This window comes from Phycodurus eques, chromosome 1 (genome assembly GCF_024500275.1).
Source record: "Phycodurus eques isolate BA_2022a chromosome 1, UOR_Pequ_1.1, whole genome shotgun sequence".
Lineage (NCBI taxonomy): Eukaryota > Metazoa > Chordata > Actinopteri > Syngnathiformes > Syngnathidae > Phycodurus > Phycodurus eques.
In genome coordinates this window covers 20,042,420-20,064,714 of record NC_084525.1, presented here as the reverse complement: position 1 = coordinate 20,064,714, position 22,295 = coordinate 20,042,420, and the positions used below count along the sequence as shown (strand labels likewise).

The following is a 22,295-nucleotide window of genomic DNA, read 5'->3' as shown; positions in this document are numbered from 1 at the left end:
CATTGTTATCCCAGATCATCCATATATTTTAGTGGTCTGTGGTCTAAATTTATCAGTTCAAGACCTTCAACAGGTGTTTGAGTCATGAATTGATCAATACAGTGTATTTTAAACAAAGTCTACTTCTATGCCTTTATGGGATTCTTCCAGTCTCTCTGTATCTCTGTTGAAAGCTGCTGATGACATTCTATGCTCAGAGGCTACTTCCCTCTCAGAGCATTTTGTTTGAATCACATAGGGCGAGGTACTGTTGATCGGTTATTAGGAGTCATCTCGGTCTCATGATGACCAATGTGAACAGCATGATGATGAGGACTGTTGAAATACCAATTCTAATCGAACCAGGAAATGTATTAGTTGATTCATGTATCAAACAATTGTTGATTGTCATTCAGCTACTTCTTGAAAACAGCAAGTTGTGCAAAAAGTACTGAAACATTGGACAGCTGGAAATGTGCATTTACAAGTAAGGAGGGTATACATAGATGCCCACATGACATGAGTCACTGAAAGTGTAGTGGCACACTCGCCTGACTTCAGTGCAGGCACCGTGGGTTCACTTCTCAATCAGTGACTGTGGGAAAGTGAATATGATTTTTTTTTATTATTACCATCTATCTCATGTTGCACCACTGGACCGAAGAAAAATTCCACGTCATGAACCTTTCATTGACAATTGACAATCGCAATGAAAACCGATTCTGATCTATCTATACTCTACTGCATGTGCTCTGAGATTGACTGGCGACCATTCTAGGGTATAGTCCACCTGTCATCCAAGTCACCTGGTACAGGCTCCAGCTCACCCGTGACCTCCTTGAACAGGATAAGTGGTATACAAAATGAGAGGATAGAAACAAAAATATCACTGTGGTTTTTACAGTAGTTGTGCACATTTCTTTCCTACAGTTTATAACATACTCAGAAATAATTATTCTTTTGTCATTTAAAATGTTGAGTGCTAAAAAATTTTTTATTACTGTACACCATTGAGACTTTTTTTCTCAGAGATAATCCAGCATCATTAAGTGCTTTAAAGCGGACTTCAATTAATCTCAGTGAGATCTCCTACCATTTTGAACAGGAATGTGGAATTTCAAACTGCATTTGAGCGGGCACTTTGTTTTGCAGACTGCAGTTAGGATCCTAAAAACTAAAATTAGGCCAGGTTTCTGTGTTAAAAGGTAACAAACGATAGATGGGTGTCAGTATATCAAATATTTGAGCAATGGCAGCGGCCCGCACTCTCTCAGGGTGTTCTTGTTCCTTACAGCTACTAAGTAGTGGTGTAGTCACAAAACGCAGCAAATGTGGAAAGTGACTGTCAAACTTTATTTTGAGCAATTCAATTCAGCGTCACACGGCGTACCTGAATAAAACAGGAAGGATGTCGTTTAGCTCAGCGGCCAAGGGACTTTTTGGCAGATTTGCAATGAATTTGAACAGGCAGCCATGAATGAGCGTGGTCAATAATAGATGCAGAAGATAGCAAAATGCTACGTGGAAAAACACAAGACGCAGGAGAAACCGTGCTCCTCTCTTTGTCTCATCTGGATATCTTTTCCCCTATAGGCATGTTTGCAAGTGCGAAAACACGTATGCACGGAACATGCGGTCAGGACAGGACAGGAAACACACATACAGACAGAAATTGAGAGGCAGCTGCTATTTGACACTGCCCAATGTGTAAATAAACACCGAAGAGCTTTCCAGCCAAACAAAACCAATTTCCCAGGCTCTACAAACACACTTGGACCATTGGTGACATTGGTCTTTTCTTTTCTTTGGAGGAACCGCTCAATTAATATGTCACCACTAGTCATGACCACAAGACCCTGCTCAAATAAGTGGACCACTTCAGCTCAGGCCTCTGGAGAAAGACGGACGGGTGAGGAACACAAATTGCCCTCTTTAGAGTAAAAGAGTCATCCACAGAGCCAATAAGCTGTGCGAGAGCACCTGCAGCACTCAAAATAAATACGATGCGTTTTTCTTTTTTAACCTCATTTCACTATACTTGTACCCTCATTTACTCATGAGCAACCTGTGAAAACAATTGTGCTTATCCAATTTCATCATCCGTTTTCATCACGCGTTACCGCAGATACACAAATCTCTTAATCAGGTTTGACCGAGATAACACACCAATTCACCATTTTTTAAAACATAATAGTAACATAAAAATAATAACATTTATTTCCGTTGTATATAGTTGGGGGCACAACTTCAAATTCTGCTAAATTATTCACATGATAATTACAGACAACAAAGCATGAACTATATTCTGGAGTAATTCCAGATTGATTGTAAAATAAGGCCACTACAATACAACAGCATTTATAATATTAACATATGGGTACTAATGCAACATAAGTAGTATTGCTTTACTTAATAATATATTTATTTGTTAATATCCAAATCTAAACTTTTTTTTTTTTTTTTTTTACTGAGTGATTAACATACTGTATTCATAATGATGATTACATGTTAAATAATGTTGGCAGCGGAGTGGGTGAGTGGTTGGCACATCTGCCTCACAGTCAGGAGATCCACATCCAAATCTTCGTTGGAACGTGTGTGAAGGTTTGCATAATCTTAATGCGCGTAGCTTTCTCCCACATTCCAAAAGCACCCATGTTAGGTTCATTGAAGACTAAATTGTCAATAGGTGTGAGTGTGAATGTTTGTATAACTAGTTTCTGCCCTGCAATACTTGCAAAGTACATCTGCATTCGACAAAACAGGTGAAAGCGGCGGAATGGAAAAACAAAGTCCGTCACCACAGAGCCATCACAGATAACAGTATTTGATATGTAGGCTTTGTTTTTAGTAAAGTATATGATATCATACATGTAAAAATAAATAATATACATGTATTTTACTTTTGTCCGGAGACACCAGCCATAAAGATTTTTTTTTTTTTTTTTTTTACCATGTTTGGCTTCCAACAATCATGTCATCAGTAGACATGCGAAGTCAGCGAACCTGTTTTCCAAGTTTGGTCACGTGACGTTCCGCATATATTGGGTTGACTGACGTCCAGTCCAAGATTTACTTGTGCATCTTGCCTAAAGTCAGCTGGGATAGGCTCCAGCTCCCCCAGGATCCTAATTAAGACGAGCGCTAAGTCAAGCAAAGACACAAGAAACTGTCTTAGCCAAACTTAGTCCTTTTAATTTACTTAATTCTAACATGTACATTGGTTGCCCATGATTTAAATGTGTTAAACTAACATGTATCATTTGATTATTATTATTTATTTTTTTTAGGAAAAGAGCAGGAAATTACGTCAGTTTACCACGTTCTAATCATGTGCAACTATAAATGAGGTACTTTTTTTCCAGTGTACAAGTGTGTGCGTGTGTGTGTGCATGTGTCCCTTGGCAGACACAGATGGCAGGCGGGCAAGCAGGAAGGTGGGTCAGGCGGACAGGAAGCGTTAAGGGAGAGTTCTGGTTTCGGGGGTCAGACGGTGGGATGAACTGCAGTCAAAGCGACCGCCTCGACTGTACTCAAGGTGTGGGTTACACTACTGACACACACACACACACACACACAGACACGCATGGGCGCGCACACACACACATACAGTAAAGGCGTATATACATGACACCAAAGGATGCCGTGCCGGTGTGGGTGCTACAGTTAGCATCCTAATTAACATGGAAACACACACGGTTTTAACACACGATATCAATCTCTCCTTCCTCTAAGCAAATCTACTTAAAGTCCCTTAAAACGTATATCCTTGTTTTGTTTCTAAACACATTAAATATGTTTTAAGATAAGTGCTGAAAACGTGCAAACACTGAGAAAAATATAGTACTGAATTGTCGAGATATATAGTAGCTTAAGACTCTTTTCCTTCTTCTGTTTTGGCCAGATTTTTTGGGCGGGGCTAGAAAGTAGTATGGCGTATACTTTCTAGCAAGAGCCCTTCCCCACTATATAAACTCCAAGGGCTCTTATTCCATGCAGTGGTCATTCAGCGGAATTAGCACTTCCTCTGTCCTTTAAACCAAGCCCATTACTACCGGTATAGCATGCAACTGGCCATCAAACTATCCCCACAACTCGGAAAAAATACATCTTCCCTGAAGTGTAATGTGTTTTTTGTTATTTGGGCTACAAGTGTCTTGCCCTTTGGCACCACGTGCGTTGCGTGGCGAGGCAGCGGTGAACCGGACAGGATTCGTCGCTCTGCGCCCCCTTGCCAGCCCGACAGCGGTTAGAGAAGTCACCAGAGGTCCAGCACAACAGCGTTAGGGCCGTTAGCCTCACAGTTGCCGGTGCGCGTCACGCAGCTGTGGCCACTCATGGCGCACCCTTCGGCGGCCACAAAAGCGCGTTGTCCCGCTGAATTTCAAAGGAAGGAAAATTGTCCTGGCGGAGTGACTTACGGTCATTATGCTGGCCCAGAGGTTACTTCGCTGAGAGCCAGTGCAACGTGGGTTGCTTGGAATTCTCCTCTCCCCGCTGAAGAGGAGGCATGTATTTGATTGACAGCTGAACGTTCTGGAAGCTGAAAAACATCTCTCAATTATTGACCATTTTGAAGCCGGATTTCACATACTTTGCAATTTTATTTAATTTTTTATCCATTCATTTATTGTTTGGCTTGTTATCAAGACTATTTTCTGTGATGTGTCAAATTTACAAGACATTTTATTGGGGTCTGTTTGGGGGCACTTTAAAAGGCCTCATTTCAATTGTCGGCAGCCACGTTTAATTGTGTAGACTGCTCCTCTCCACTGATGAAGGCCAGATCATAAATAAATGCAGCCACCTATCACCAACATTTTGCCTTTAATCCTGATTTAATAAAACAACACCCACCCTCTCCCTGCCCGCTAGAGTTCATGCAGCCTCCCGCACAGATGGAGGATAGAGCGATTAAGATGCAAATGATACGGTGATACACATGAAAAAGAAGCGGCGAGAGTAAATAAAGCCATAACTGTGTCAATGGAAAAAGACAAGGAAAGTGGGAAACGTCTGGGTCTGCTGCTAATTTCCCGCCCTGAGTGCGGTAATCTGAGGGGAAGATTAAGGTTGGGGAGTTATTCTTGACTATTTTATTAAGAGGCGCTTTAGGCACTGGAAGAAGGGGCTTTAGCGCTCCTCCAGCAGCGTGCCATACAATACAAGACAAACATTTGCTGTTATTGCGCCAAAGTACTCTCAGATGTGCTGGGTCGGGCCCTCGCCTCGTGCTGCAGAAGAACTCCAAATCAAAGTTCTCTGCTGTTTTGTGAAAATGAAAAAAAAAGTGCCCTTCTCTTCTGGAGGTCCTGCCCTGAGATATTGTGAGGTGGCAAAAGTCACAATTATAAATCTAAAGCAACGTTTTCATTAAAAGGGGACAGAGGGATGAACTGAAAGCAAAAGTTACACTTGGATTGTCACATTAAGTTCCTGTAGATCATATCTCACATTACTCGAGTGTTACAGAAATTGATCAATGGAATACAGGACATTACTGGGCAAAAGAAAAAAAAAATTCACAAATCTCACCCATTTGCCTCTTTTGTGTGCTTTGTTATTTCTTTGCCATTCTAAAGCACTTACTGCTCTTCTCAGCGCTGGTGAAAAACAAAACACCTCTGTGAGTACACACGTGTGCTCATCCGGAAAATGAAGAGAAACACATTTGCCAGGACTGTACTCAAACAATGCCACTAATCTAGCAAACACAAATAATGGTAAAGTGAAGATACAGCATTGAAAGGCAAGACCTCTTAAGTGCCAGAGCGCACACGGATGGTGGAGTACCATTTTAAGTGATAAAAAAAAAAAAAAAAAAAAAAATCAAACCATCATTGGCGACAGACCAACCGCAGAAGTGGATTTTTTTAACACGATTTACAACCTGGCTCACCCTGCATGTTTTTTGAGAGGAGGAGAAGATGTGGCAAAACTTGAATGAGGGGAGATGTAAAGAGCGACATAAACAGACACACACACCTCTTCTGACTGTCCCGATAATAATAGCTAGAATGGCTGAACGTACCAAACACATCAACAGTTTTGATTAAAATACATGTAAAGTGCAGAAATGAAGTCTCATGGAAAACCACTAAAATCTTTCTGTGTGTGACTCGCTGCATGACATTTAGTTTGATGCTCATTATAGCTGAAATGGCTGAGGAATCAAGCAGCCCAGTTCATGACATCATCATATGTCCTGGAGGTGATGATGTGTGAAATGTACGGGGCAGGGCAGCTGCAGCTGGGGAAAAAGCAGCAAGTAGATAGATACTAACAATGTCTGGGCTGCATAACAAGCAATGCTTGCGGAGAAATGGTGGCATCATTAACCATTTAGCTTGACACCAGCCTGTTTTTTTTTTTCTGTTCCTATAAATATACCCACTTACATATCAAATTTCTTTCATTTCACCTTGCGACTAACCATGGTAATCCCATCTTGAGTCAAAATGTGCCAGACGTGTGTAACAGGTCTAGGTGTGTGCAGCGCATGTACCATCCAATGCAGCCTGCATTGTGCTGCAAGTCAGCATAGACCAAGCGGGCACATCTTTGCTGCGCATTCATTCTGTCACTCGAAATGCATGAGAATGGCCCGCTCGCTGACAAACACATTTATTGGTACATAACTCTCTGTTCTGTACGACTATTTTGAATCACCAAGGGGAGGTTTTCTCTTCACACTGCTGTATACATTTGTGATACATGTACAACATGTTCCCGCACATGCAAGCAAGTAAGGGAACTCGTAACAGGGTGTAAGCAGTTTTAAGATGGCAACCTTTCCAAACACTGTTCATAAGTTCTGTATTATTTCATCCGACTCCAAGTGAAGTCTTTGCTGGTATAAAATATGGCAAGCATATTTCTACTTTGGAAAGGAATAGGAAAGGAAAGCGTCAAGCTCGGGGTGTCAAACTTGTTTTCATCACAGGCCCCAACGTTTCTTTGATTTCCCTCAGAGGGACAATTTGAACTGTGAATCTATATAAATATATACAGAAATGGGTAGAGTAGCCAAAAATTGTACTCAAGTAAGAGTACTGTTACTTTAGAATAATGTGGCTCAAGTAAAAGTAAAAAGTAGCAGTATTAGTAGTAAAAATAAAAGTAGCGAGCGCAATGTGGCTCACTGTAAAGCAATAAAAGTACAGTTTCTTCTTAACAAAATACCCATGTAAAAGTAAAAATTACGTTGCATTAAAACTACTCTGACAAGTCCAATACATCTAAAAAAAACCTCGACGGACAAAATGTAGCATGTTACTACCCACTTCTGCACTTTTCTTCATATAACGACACAAAGGTCCTTTTTTTCGATGAACTGATAGAGATATCTTGTTTGTTTCTGTTATGCATTTTTTTTTTTTCTAATTGACAATGTTAACATCTGCCAAAATGTGTAAATTCAAGATAAGCTACATTATCTTGCGTTTGTATCTAAATGCATAGCATACCCTTGGCGCATACGGCTTGCTGCCCATTATTTCCAAGCTTTTCCAGGTAACATAAAGTGAGCTGACGGTTCTTGGGTTTGACACCGCTGGGTTCAACGGCAACAGTGTGAAAGAGCTACTTGATATGATACTTGGTTTAAATCTCTTTTATCAAAGTAATACTTGCATGTTGCTATACTTCATAGTCACAAGCAATTCTCAGCAAAGCTTTGCCTATCTGCAGAACACTAGGCCTTGTCAGGTGAACCTACGTTGAAAAACAATCTGTTCAGCATGTGGAGAGAAGGTCCGATTAATAACTGATGCACAGAGTCCCAGAGGAGAAACGTTCGCTCACGCAGATGCAAGAGTGTAATAGAGCTATTTGTTTTCCTCTGAAAGCTGTCCGAGCGCCCTCGCTGGGATCACCAGACGGCACAAAGGCCAGCTATGAATTGGCCAAATCCTCTGGGGCAGCCTATTGATTTGGCCTGCAGGCGGTAGAAAGCAAATATGCAATTAATTAGATATTTGTCTTTCGATGGGTGAGTGGATTAACACTGCAGCAACACTAAGTCAATCTGCATTCGGGGCTGTGGTCAAATTGTACAACACATCACATTTATAAATTTCTCATTTTCTGCAAGATGTGGAGAACATAATTCTGTATATGAAATTAATACAAGCAACTTTAACATCCTGTTAGGGTCATACCTCCTGCTCAGGAACCATCTGACAAAAAATGACGGTTAGAGGTGATATCAACAGTAATGACAAATGGTTATTAAAGCTACAGTAACTTACAACTACGCAGTTGTCCAAAATGTCTTGGATGAATGATTTAGGAGAAACAACCCCCTGGATGATTAAGTCATTGTTTGATAGATTAAAAGGTTTACCTCAATATTTCCGGACATATGTTGTGCATGCTATACAGCTTGATACTTCAGCTCCTTGCTCACATCTGCTCCATTCCCTCGTCAGCATCTCCGTTTTTAACGAGCAGTTTGTTGGGGTCAGAAAGCAATTTAAAACCTCTATTAATGAGAGTCAAAGCAAGGGAGGAGTGAGAAGGGATGGAGAGAAAGAAAGAGAAGAGGGAATGGGAGAAGAAGAAGATGAGGAAGAGGAGGGAGGGCCAAGCTGGGGTGTCAGCCATCAAAGCGGGCCAGGAGAAAAGAAGGCCAGGTGCTGTTTGTGGGAATGTCGTCCATGGTTGCAGAGACCAGGGCGCTGGTGGGGGCTGCGGGTAGGGGGGGAAGCGGGATGGTAATTAGCCAAGCCTGAAGGGGAGAGTGAGAGAGAGAGGGTCCTCTGGGGCCCGCGGGGATAGCCCCTCCGAGAGGATACCATTTGCACTTCTACAGGAGCCGCCAGCCTTGAGACACAAAGAAGGGGAAAAGGGGAACTATGGCATCCTTTATCAGGCCGGACAAAGACGCCGCATCTTTTCAAAGGAGGCCGGAGAGAGAGAGAAGTTCCACTGTTTCAGAGGAGGAGAAAAACAGAGGGGAAGAAAGAATCCTTGGACTGATCAGGAGCGAGAGAGTGCCAGTGTGTGGGTTGCGGAGCAAGACGGGAGGTTACAGTCACGCTGTGACCCAGTCAGTCCTCTGAGGCATCAGAAATCCACTCATGTCCACCCCCCAGGCCCCCACTCACCCTGCACACACAGACAGGACAGACAAAGTTGCTCAACCTCATTCCCAGAGCAACAAACATGTGCCTACTTTCTGCATTTCAATCAGTCATCAGTCATCGGTTAGTCAGTTTGCAAGGCATTACAATGTGACAAAAGTTTGATTGATAAAATGGTAAATGAGAAGCTGATAAGGGCCACCCTCCACTTTTGACAATCTGGGCATCTCAAGAGATTTGCCCTCGTGTCGAGTGAGGGAAAGTGGAGGTCAGTGACATTACTTTTACCTATTTACCTTTGGAAGACGGCTGCACGGAAGGTTGAATGGTGCCCTTTGAGGCTGCAGGGCTTTGTGCCCCCAGTTGGAGAGGAGTCTGACAGCCTGCGCTGAGTGGAGGCCAAGGGTCAGACGGGTCATGTGATAAGGCATTTCAGACCTACATTTAGGGCCTCTTCCTGACGAGGCTTGAAGAACCTCAAGATCAACCCCCCTTCCCGCTTCTCTCCAGCTCCTCCATCTCCTCTTCCTTTCTTTGCTCCATCCCCACTCTCTGGACACAAAATGCCATTTGTTGTCCGTCAGTCAGTAGCGCAGGGCCTGGGCCCGACTCGGTGCTGAAAGCTCCATTCACACACCCTCTCACCCAGGGATGTTTTTGCAATTCAATATTTTCACACGCAGGCTGCTTCGTCGTTACTTTGGAACCGTACACTTGGCAGGATGAGGCTGGGGGCCTCTGGGACAGAGGGGCTGAGAGGTGGAGAAGGGAGGTGGAGAGGGTCAGCACAGAGGAATCCTAGTGTCGGAAAAGGGGAAAAGTCTGCGGCGGCTAATGGGCCATCTTGAAATGTTTTAGTCGAGACCCCTCCAACATTTACACACACAAACAAGTGCGCGCACACTCATGATCACACACATTCCACCCAACTCATCGCTTCAAAACCAATCTGACTTTGGCTTAATGAGGGGAGGCGGGCTCTTATTTCATCCATCACAACCTTTAGGCCAGTACTGTCATTCTATCCGAACAGAGGCTTTCCTCTATCACCATCGCTCAGATTGTGGAGCATCTTTCAGGGTCTATTTACAACTCAAAGGAGGTTTGGAGCCTGAACACACGAAACGAAGTTTGAAAACAAATGTCTGTGAAAATTGCAGGCGTTCTTATTCAGTAAAAAAAAAAAAAAAAAAAACAGTGGCAGACTACATTGCGGTTGTTAAAGTGGCTATAAATGTCTACACACCTTTGTTTAAATGCCAAATTTTTAAGACATATAAAATGAGAAAAGGATGAATAATTTCAAAACATTTCACACCATTAATGTGACCTATCACCTGTACAACTCAATTGAAAAAAAGCAATATGTAAAAATAAACATAAGTGTGCATACCTTCTTGTAAGTGGTAAATGGCTATGCTAGGAATTAACCAATCACATTCAAACTCATGTCAAATGGGAGTAGGCTCACACCTGCCATCATTTAAAGTGCCTCTGATTGACCCCTAGTAAAGTTCAGATGATCTAGTCGGCTTTTCCCGATTTAGTGTGCTCATATCTTACAGCGCGAGCCATGGTCCACAGTGAGATTCCACAGCATCAGAGTGGTCTCGTTTTTTAAAGGTATCAATCAGGAGGTACAAAAGAATTTCCCAGGCGTTAAAAATACCATAGAACACAGTGGAGAGCACTTATGGCACAACAGTGACATTAAGAACTGGATGTCCCTCCAAACTTGATGAAAAGACTACAAGAAAACTGGTCAGTGAGGCCAAGAGACCAACAGCAACACTGAGGGAGCTGCAGCGATTTCTGGCAAGTACTAACTGTTTAGGCACATTTGGCAACAATCTTTCTCTTCTTCATACAGTATGCCTGGGGTGCGGGGCAGGGTGCAGGACAGAAGCCTTATCTGCCAAAGAAAAACATTCAAGCCTGACTACATTTTGCCAAAGGACACTTGAAATGTCCCAAACATGGCTGGAAAATTGGTTGTGGTTCAATTAAACCAAGGTTGAAAATGTTGGTTAAAATTCGAAAAGGTATGTTTGCCACAAACACAACACTGCTTATCACCAAGAGAGCACCATACTTACAGAGAAGCATGGTTGTGGCAGCATCATGCTTTGAGGCTGTTTTTCCTTGAGCTGGAACTGGAGCCTTACTTAAGGAGGGAATTATGAACAGTTTGAAATAGTAGTTAGTGTGAGCACAAAACCTTCAGGCTTCTGCTAGAAAGCAAATAAAATGCAAGGAAAAGACAACCAGAACAGAAGCACTTTTAACAGTGGCAAGGTGTGTGCCAACTCCCATTTCAAGTGCAACCACATCATCTCAGTTGTTCCCCTCTCGAAAAGATTTTGTTTTTATTTTCAGTTGAGTTGTACAAGTTATCGATGACAGTTATGGTGGGAAAACATGTTTTAAAATGATTCATCTCATTCTTGCTCAATCTCAATCAGTTCTCCTTTTTGTGGAAAAAAGACTGGCATTTGAACAGTGGTGGGTAGAATTTTTATATCCATTGTATATTTGTGGCTATCCATTTGGCATTTCATTAATTTTATACATCAAAATTGAGACAACTCATTTTTAAACTATTGGATACTTAGACACTAAAAGAGTAATTTTCTAGTTTCTGACCATGTGTTCATCGGGGTTTTTGTTGTTGTTGTTGTTTAATGAATGTTTACTTCTAGTATACACTTCCCACCTGCAGGGAGAGCCGTAGGAGCACAAAAACAAATGCATTTTTGGTAGTTTTAACAGTTTATAACATTTAAGTATGAGTGTCATCCAAAGTATCTGCAGGTTTAAGGAATTCAAAGCTTAGAATTTGTAAGATCCTTTCCATGAAATTTAAGAGTTATCATTCAATTTAAATAGCCAATATTGTCTCAGAACTGTATCACAATATTTGTATATACAGGTAGACTACTTTATACAACCTGCAGGTAGCAGTATTTATTAAAGCAAACTGCGACTATACTAAAATGAAAATAGACTGAATTAGTAAAGTTCGTTGAAAACAAAAATGGTTCCTCTCATATCCATCTCTCTTATGCAAAAAAACACTAATTATAATTTTGTACAATTTCTTACAAAGATTTTGACATTTCTATTTTATTTATTTTCTTTGTCCATGGCATTTACAAAACCTTTGAATTACAGATTTACAGAATAATTGTCTTTTACTTTCAGGATAGTTAAGGCCTTCATTTTGGAAAATGATTCCGTGGACATCCTTTAACCTTATCAGGAGATTTGTTCAAATGCTACTAATGGAAGAAGTTGTGAATACTGAGATAGCATACTTAATACTGTCCATTTATCCTGTGTGTCACATTCTACCTAATTGAATTGAAAAACACTAGTCAAGGAACTTTTCTCTGGGGGAGTTCTGTAATCAACATGCCAAAGCTTTCTTTTATAAATAAATAGCAGCCAGTTATATGGACTTAATTATGCTGCAGCGTGGAGGAGCTAAGAAAAGAAACTTACATCAGTGATGAAGCAGAGGCAATTTTCGTGGAGAGCGACACTGAAGAGAGGTGCCCAAATAAGCAGAGGCATTCATCTGCGGGCTGACACCCCACTTCCGCAACCTCCCCCAGCCCCCCCTCCCCCCTTTCTCTGCTGTCCATCATAGTCACAAAGAAAGTTATCCCAAGTATTAAACAAATAAGAGGTCTGCTGAGGCCTACGCTCTAGCGCCTGGCAGGGTCACTGGATAATGACAGCTCAATTACTGTGAATCTTCTTGTCTGCCGGCTGGCTGGTCCAAACCCCCCCAACCCCCACCCACCCTGAGCGGTAAATTTGTCAAATCCACCAAAACGACGAGCCTGACAGTGTAATCGCTAACCGTCCACACCGACATGAAAGAGGTCTTTATCTGACCAAACCAAAGAACCTGATCTGTGAGGGGTGGGGGGGTGACCAGAGAACAGAAACGTCCCGCTCGGCCCTTGTGAGACGTGGAGATGTCTCTAATCCGCTCTAATGAGACACAGCGAGCCCATCTTTGAGGAAAACCCAGTGAGAATCATAGCGAGGAGGGAGGAAAAGAAAAGCAGAAGAGATGGAAGTGAAGATGGAGCCAAGGCTTTGAACTGGCGGCTCGATGAAAGGGGATGGAGGCTGAGGGAGTTGAGAGTCACGCTGCCTTCACATACTGTGGGCTATTTAAGGGGCAGACAGACATACAGCCCAGGGGAGAGCAGTTTGTCTGCTTATCATATCTGGACAGGATGAGCATCATCATCAGTGCCAGGCTGTGACTGAGGACATGTCCACACGTACACGGGTATTTTGAAAAACACATTTTCCCTTTGAGAAAATCTTCATCCACGACAACAACAACACAAAGCTCTGCATAAAAATAGATTCAAATTCAATTAACACATTGCGGTACTGAACATGTTACACATACAATCGCCAGAATCCTAACATCCATGAAGCGAGTGGAGATAAATGCATATTGCAAATTACAAGCTCGATCCGCCTCGATTTTCCACTTCAAAACAGTCCCGCAGGAAAGTGCATTGAATGCATAAGTCTGAACAAGACACGCTAACAAACAAAAACAATGCAGTAGAACGATGATGCCGAGTGTTTACTTCTCACGCCCGCCGCACACCAAGCGACGCGGCCTAAACAGACTGATCGGCTGTGCTGTGTGCAGGGTACTGCCTTTAGTTTTAATGAGCGGCCGACCATAAGCCACCGCCGGCTCTGTTCAAAATGTGAACCGCCGGTGAACGGCATCACAGAGTCGCAGATGTAACAGCCAATCAAAAATGCACGAGTTTTCAGAAAACAAAAATAGGTTTGTTGGTTTTAAATGTAAACAAGACCCAGCTGGTTTGTTGGATTGTGTTTTACAAAACTATCGCACTAAACTATATTTATACTTTCATATGTACCTTTGGCTAGAAAGCAAATGCATGAAGACTCCCTGTTGCTGAAATTCATGGGTGCAGTCAAAGAATGGGGCAATCCCTCATTGCCAAAATATTGGCAAGTTTCCTCTCTTTGAGGCCATCCTCCTCTTCCTTGACAATCACACCATGTTTTTTGTGGTTCAATAAAAAATAACAGAGGACAGTATATTATATTTGAGGCTCAAAACTGGATACAGCGTCATCGTTTTTCAGGGGGAGCGCACCAGTTGATGTATGGTTCTCAATCGGTTGGTGTGCGGCGAAGCTGTTATTTTTTTTTGCGATGGCCCAGATTCGGCAGCATCGCTCGTTGTGGAATGGGCTTCAGGGAGACAGACAACTTTTATTTGTCAGTAGACTGAGGGTGGCAAACAAACTAGCAACTGCATAAAAAGAGGATACGGTGGCGTATAGTGGCAAAAGCAGAAGCTATTTTTAGCAATGTTTTCGACTGGACTTTAAAACACCGTACATTCACAGTATTCGACCTCAACCACTATCTAAATTTACCCTCATACAATTTGCATATCTGGCTGTGTTTAACTGTAAGCATGCTGCAAATATATTGCACTCCACCCAACAAGCTATACAGTACAATACTGAATTACTGCACTGCGTACATAGCTAATTCATTCTTTCCTTTCTGTAATTGTATACAGTATATATTTTTTATTTATATTTATTAGTCTATTATAACCCCGACCCCAATGAAGATAAGCAGCACAGAGAATGAATGGATGGATATTTGTCTGTTCTCTGTCTACTCGAGAAAGAGAAACAGCATTTCGATTCTTCTTTATGTCCTGGATATACTGAGTATTGACAAAATTCCTTGAATACCAGAAATGTTACAAAGAAGCAACGACGGCGAATCAGCTCAAACGATGAGCAACCATCGGTTTACATCATCTAAATAGTATCGCATTGGCTCGCCTAGAACCCTTGTACTACACAAGATACAACCTAATCGTATAAGGTTTTCCAAAGGGAAAAGCATCAATTGTAAGTGAAGCCATTCTTAGCTGAGTTGGTACTGTAGAGTGGAGAAGGGGGCAGGTTTTGAGGGGGATGCATACTGACAAAATGCTTCTATCAATTGGAAACTTATCATCTTGCTCAAAAGCATATTGACAGGATTGGGCCCAGATTTAAATTAAAATAGTCATAAATTGTGGGCGCTCCACTTTAGTCCTGAAGGTGGCGATAATGGGCATTTCAAAGTAGTTGACAACTTCTGATACACACTGACAAATAATAAATATTCATACATCCACTATCCAGAACCACATAAATATTTATTCAACTATTTTGTGGGAAGACAGCACCGTTGTGATTGGTTAGCATGTTAGCCCCACAGTTCAGATGTTTGAGGTTTGAATCTCAGCTGTGTGTAAAGAGCATGTTCTCCTCATGCTAGAGTGTGTTTTTCTAGGTACTCCGGCTTCCTAAGACATTCCAGAAACATGCATGATCGATTAATTAAAGGCTACATTTTTCATAGTTGTCAAGGGAAAAACAAGTCTCTACATTGTCAACCTAGACAAACATTTCTAAGACAGAAAGAGCGTGGTTGAGGATCAAATGAAAAGAGCCGAGCCAAGACAAATGAAGAAATAAAAAGGAAAGTGGGAGAAAGAGGGTGAAAGTGACCTGGCTAAGACCAAACAAATCGGGATTAGACCCAGATAAGACTAGTCACAATGCTGAGCAATCCCCAGGACACCGCGACGTGGAGGAAATCATGAGAGCTGCTACAACAAGCTCATTAGGACTCCACACATTTGCCCCTCGTCTGGCAAACAGCGCGCACCACTTCACAGTGGGTGGTGCAAAACCCATGCCAGACACTTACAGGGTGAGAGAGACAGACAGAGAGAGAGAGAGAGAGAGAGAGAGAGAGAGAGAGAGAGAGAGAGACAGAGAGAGCGAGAGCGAGAGAGAGAGAGAGAGCGAGAGAGAGAGAGAGAGAGAGAGACAGAGAGACAGAGAGAGAGATAACAACAGCATGCCCTGGAAGTGAAGATGAGCTATTTTGTGTGGAATGTTATGACACCCACAGAAGTGGTATATTCTTAGGCTAAAGATACCAGATAGTGGACAGTAACCTGCCAGGCAGCCGCAAGTGAAAATGCATGAGAATTTGCTTGTCATTCTCTTGAATAACCATGTAGTGTTATCTCAATGCGCCTCTGCTATTTTTAACAAAGACTCTGCCCTATTTGCCAAACTGAAGGTTAAAGGGGGGAGGAGGAAGAAGAGGAGGGGGCAGTAAAAAAGAAAACATCAGGGATATATCTGAAACTGCCAAATGATGTTTTCACAAACACGGCAGATGAGGTCATGGAGCAAGGCGGGGAGTAGGAATATTTGCCAACTGGATAATGTGAGGTCAGCGTATCAGTGGAATGAATGGGATTTGGAGCCATGTGCAAAAGCTTAAATGGTTCATGGTATTTGCATGTCAACTCAATATGCAACTTAGCCTGCACAAGGAAGCGTGTGTATGCGTAGTAGGTGCCCACCCATCGTTGTGCCACACTCAACAACAGCCGGGGCAGTGACAGGACCACCACCAACTGTACATACACACAAACACACACACACACACACACAAACGCACACACTTAGCCAGCAACATTGCCAACTCCTGCTGTTTGGATGGCATTTACACTCAACCTTTCCCGTTTGTGATTGATTGAGGTTAAATCCTATCATTGACTCTAAATCTGTCACCTCTAAATTGTGTGTGTCTGCGTGCGTGTGTGTGTGTGCGTTCACTACATTACGTCGAAAGTGCAATGAAACCTTACCGCGAACGAGTTAGCTGAATGTTTTCAAACCATCAGTAAGTCACAGGTGATAAAAAGTAAACTTTGGAATCCCAATCGCTTAATGATACATGACAAGGAACAATTTATAAAAAGCATTTAACAAACACCCATGCCAAAACATTTGGTACACCTGCACATACTGTATCTAATACATGAGCAGTGAACCATACTTTAACGAACATAGAGACACTACCAATACTAAATGAAAAGTCAAAATGAGATACGAGCTCCATGACCATGCTTGTAACTTCAAACACTCGTATCTCAAACCATCTTTCCCCAATTGAAATGAAAGCAAACACCATTAATCTATTCCTTCCTCCCCAAAAATCCCAACAACATATTTTGCATCGTGTTAATAATGAAAATACCACTATTTAATACTGTACTCATAAAAAAGAGCGATAACATAATTAAATAGAAACTAAAGACTTAAACAATTTGTGCTTCATGATTAATTCATTGCTCCGCCTTCAGGTGTGCTTGACTTGGCCACGGCGGAGCAGTATAATATAGTCATGCAGACACAACCAAAGAAGAGTTTCACTCAACACTGTAAGTGACTCTCAGTAAGCTGCAGTAATAGTAGCCATTTTTCACCTAGGATGAAGATTTTCTGCTTGTGAGTAATGTTATCAGAATCACAGCTAGAAGACCGCCACATAGTTGCTATTTATTAACCCATCTTTGGCATTTTGCATTGATTGTGAGCATTAAACTGAGTGGACTTTCCTATAAGGCAAAGCTATTTGGTTGTTTTCAAAACACATGCAATTTTCTTTGTTTTATGTTTAGTTTGACAGTACACCTCAACTGGGAGTGGCATTAAAAAGCTTAAAACATCGTTTTAAAGAATTGTTCACTATTTGCCAAACTGCTGCTTGTTGTGAAGCGAGATAAGTTGAGTTCACTGCCACCATACACTACCTCATTGCTCAAATATTTGCTCACAAGTAGTCAAAGCAAAGAAAACCAGCCAAAAGAAGAAAAAATTAATAAAATAAAATAAAATCGCAAGTTGTGTCACTCGCATCTCAAGGCACCACTGTATTAGAAACAGCCCTCAAAATGATGCAGTGCAGTCTTATACCACTGCAAACTTTAACCATAACAATAAGAAAACTGTATTGTGAAATTAATGTCTGAATTTTGGTATTGGATCTTGCCCCTTGAAATTTTGGAGATGTGCACCTCATTCAGACATTACTCAATTGTCTCGAGTGCTTTTATTACATTTAATTGCACATGTGTGACAAATGTGTCATGGGCGAAGCAGCAGCAGCACCATTAGGAGAAGAGTGACTGAATCACCATGGAAGTATTTTCCTGGAGACAAACAAAATTAGGGTATGAGTAAGAGTAGAGCAGTTGTAAAAGCAACTAAAAATATAATATTCTAATAAATGCATAGCCAGAATTGAGAGCAGGTGAGTCATCATTCTCTCATATTGGTTCACTGTAGTAATTTAGCCAAAATTGAAGGAGACCACAAAAGCTTACAGACGAGTAAGTATAAATGAGACATGCACATTTACTTTAGTGGGAAGAATCTGCTCTTTCAATCCATCTAAAGTTATGGTTACATAAAGCAATTCATCTGTATTTGTATCATTTTATGTGTATCAAATGAAGACCATATGCTACAAACCCAGACACCGGATTGACTTTGGATTTATTGGAACTGTGACAAAAAACTAAACTCAAATTTTAGAAAAGAAAAAAAAAGTTACCCTTTGACAAGTTACAAAGTGGCAAAATCATTGTGAGGTTTAAAATGATCCCACAGATCAGAATAAAACAATTGTGCATGCGGTAGAAGAGATTTTACATGAAGACAGATTTCTTTATTTTTTTTCCCCCAAAAAAATCCTTTGGAAACACATTTGGGAAGTAGACTTCAGGCCCCAAAGTCCACATTCAACACAAAATAACATTAGCAGATGTGACAGAATGAACAATCTGCACCACCTCTGAATGAATGAATAAATAAATAAATAAAATATTTAGTGCAGTACAGCTCAAGCAAGTACTGATGCAAAGATAAGCCACACTTGTAGGGAAAAATGGAAAGAACATGCTTGCTTTTGCAGAAAACCTGTTTGCTTGGAAGATTAATTATTTATTGATTGCAAAATAAATCTTTGTTCATCATTAATTTTGTTCATCTATATATGCCAGCAATGTATAGTGACAGGCAGAAGAATTCAATGAAAGATGGAAGAAGGTACAATAAAGCTGTGTATCCACCTGTTTAACTTCACAGTCATAACTTCGTGCGAGTATATTAGCTTTGTGTTCAACTAAACAGGCACAGATTTCATATTAAGTTTATTTGTGAGTGAGCTCCTCATTATTTTTACTATTCATACTTTTTGAGACTTTTTTTTGGGGTAGTGTTGCGTGACATTTTTCTCATATAAAACTAGTGCCTTGGGTCAATAAAGGTTGGGAAACGCGGCTCCTTTTCTAACTCAATGACTCTGATGTTTACAAAGTGTATACACACCATGCCATCAAGCATGAATGCAGTGACATATTTTATTACTCTTGGTTTTCATTTTGACATTATAACCAGTGAAATCCAACACTATAATGACGATGACCACAAGCTGATCAAATCAAATCATATCATGACCAAATAGAAGTGAGTTGTAACATTACTGGCACAAAACGCCAAATCTCCCTCAACTTGACAACGTGTGAAACCCGTGTGCGTTTGCGTGTGCGCGCGGGTGTGTGTGTGTGTGTGTGTCACTTGAAGTGACGCACATGAACAAGTGAGAGATGGGAGCCTTCAGCCAGGGGTTCAAAAGTGGATTTTAAAGTGGTATGCCTTTTTTACTTCTCTCAAAACAATCGTCAAATAAGCCAAGTTCAGGACTGCAGCTTCAACTAATAAGCGCCACTGTACGTAAAACGTGTCAGATATTATGAGGGGCATGGGGTAGTTTTGTGCACATTAAGCATGCGCGCGCGCGCACACACACACACACACACACACAAAACATGCATACATTCATTTTCTAAAGCGCGTGCTGGAGCCGATCCCAAGTGACTTTAAGCGAGAGGTGGAGTAGGCTACACCCTGGATTGGTCGCCAGCCAAGCGCAGGGCAACACAAGACATCCCCCAAAAAATGTGATCGGCAACAAAAATATATATTGCTGATCAATAATGTTAAATTGTGGCCACAACTAACACCTTCCTGTTTGTTTACTTTGTGGTGTGCACGTGTGTGTGTGTGTGTGTGTGTGTGCGTGCGTGCGTGCGTGCGTGTGTGTGTGTGTGTGTGTGTGTGCGCGCGCGCGCATGCGTACTTCATATTATTTCAAGTGTGCACAATGACAACAACACCGGAAATCGGAAGTCTTCATAAATTCAAACAAAACACCACAATATAACATAAGAACATTTGAATATCATCAGTGTATATTTTCAATTCTTTTATAATGAAAGAGCAGAATGGAGGATTAAAAATATATACCATGTATATTTCTCCATTGGAATGTCGATTCTTAAATGTCACCATATATATATATATATATATATATATATATAAATGAAATCAATTTATAATTTAATGGAGTGAAATAAGGAAATATTTTTAGAGTTGTAGTTCGTCTTCCTCACGGGACACGAAAGCATTTAAAAAAAAAAAAAACAAGGCTCTGCACGCGGATCAGTGTGCGTGCCTCCATTAACACGCGCGCGTGCACGCACCACACACACACACAAACGCGCGCGCACACATGCGCGTAAATATGCTGTGTGGAGGCACAGGTTTCCGGGGGAACACGGCCTTTATTTTGGGCGAGGATGTGTATGGAGTTGGTTCAAAGAAAATAACTTGCCGCAAAATAAAACGATGTCGGAACTCACACACGCTCACACGAGGTCGCATTGCAACTGACTACGCAACACGTCCCATTCAAAAGTTGCGCGCCTTGTTTTAGGAAAATGGCCTTTTTTTTTTGTTCCGTGCCCGCTGTCCACTCTCGGTGATCTGGGGTATGTTCGAGGAGGTCTCTTCAAAGCCAGGTATTTGTGTTCATTAGCACCAGGATCAACAGACTATCAACTCGGGCTGTTTGCAGATCAGGACCAAGTGCACAAAGCTCGCAAGGAAAGGTCTGCTCCACACGTTTAAGCAATTATACTAAGCAGCCCAATTAGACGTTTCCCTTTTCTTTTTGCCTTAAAACTTTAAAAAAAAGTGGCTCCACGCGAACATGGGCTTGATAATAGAACAAGGCAGCAGAATGTGGCCTTACGAAAATAAGGATAATGTTTTATCACTGTCTACGAGTGAACCGTTAGACGAAACAACTTACAGATATCAGAACAAAAATAAATAAATTCATTCATAAATTAACAATACGTCCATAGTTGTGGTATTATTTGACAGTAATAAATGAAGTGTAAAATGCACCGCAATATCGCAATATAATTCAATGTCGTTAACAGTCTGGCAAAAGTTATAAAAGCTTCTGAAGGCATGCAAAAATTTGAATCATAAACAAATGCAACACTTTAAATAACTGCCCCAAAATTAAATAAATACGAGGCTGCATAATAATATTTTTGCTCAATTTGGGACGTGTGCATGAAAGCTCGCTGTGCGTGCCTTGAAATATAGAATTTTACAAACATACAGAAAGGTGACCAGCAGGCCTATACACAATTAGGCCACTTATCATCATCATCATCAGGTCATCACCTTCTTTATGTGTCGAATGAATTAACAAATGATCACGAAAGGTGCGGGGATAAACAAGCGGATAAAATATCAAAGCCACGAGAAAGCATCGACAATAATCAAATAAGCAAGGCAAGCTGCAACCCAAATATCAAAACATGAATTTGGGATTGTTTGCGTCTCTCTGCACTTATTGATTGACACTCCCTGGGGGGGGGGGGGGGGGGGGGGATGCATGTAAATGGCGTGTGTTGCAAAACAAACGAGGCACAAAATATTTATTCTTTCTTCGCCTAGAGCCCCCCCCCCCCGCCCCCCCCATAAATTAAATTAAATGTACGCCTCGGGGAGGAAAATGTTGTGGGACAGTACCACAGCGCCCACTATTACACGAGAAGGGAATATTGCAGATTTCACAAGACTCAATTTACGAGAACAACAACAATCGCATGCATTTCGGCAAGTTTCGCGTAACTTCCAGGAACCAGTAAACCAAAACCTCAAGCGAGAGGAAAAAGCGAATCCGAACGCTGCAGTCACACATGAGCGCATGAAGCACCGGTGTCAAAGTTTCGCGCAGGGAAGTAAACACCGCAAAGTGCACACAAACTAGCCCGAGCAGCCGCAATGTAGCGCCCCCCCAAAAAAGTTGATCTGTGCGTCCAAAGAGTGTCTTCCCTTTTCTCTGCGCTACATGAGTCCGGACAGGGACGCGCAAGAAGCGCTATTTTTTTTTTTTTTTTTTTTTTGCAAACCGGGAAGG

General features: G+C 41.6%; 1 protein-coding gene across 2 annotated transcripts in view; it reads right to left on the bottom strand.

Annotated features, from left to right (window-relative positions):
- The window catches only part of prdm16 (PR domain containing 16), a 229,936-nt gene that overhangs the window by 207,381 nt on the left and 260 nt on the right, over window positions 1–22,295 (bottom strand). The gene's annotated exons all lie outside the window — the stretch shown is intronic.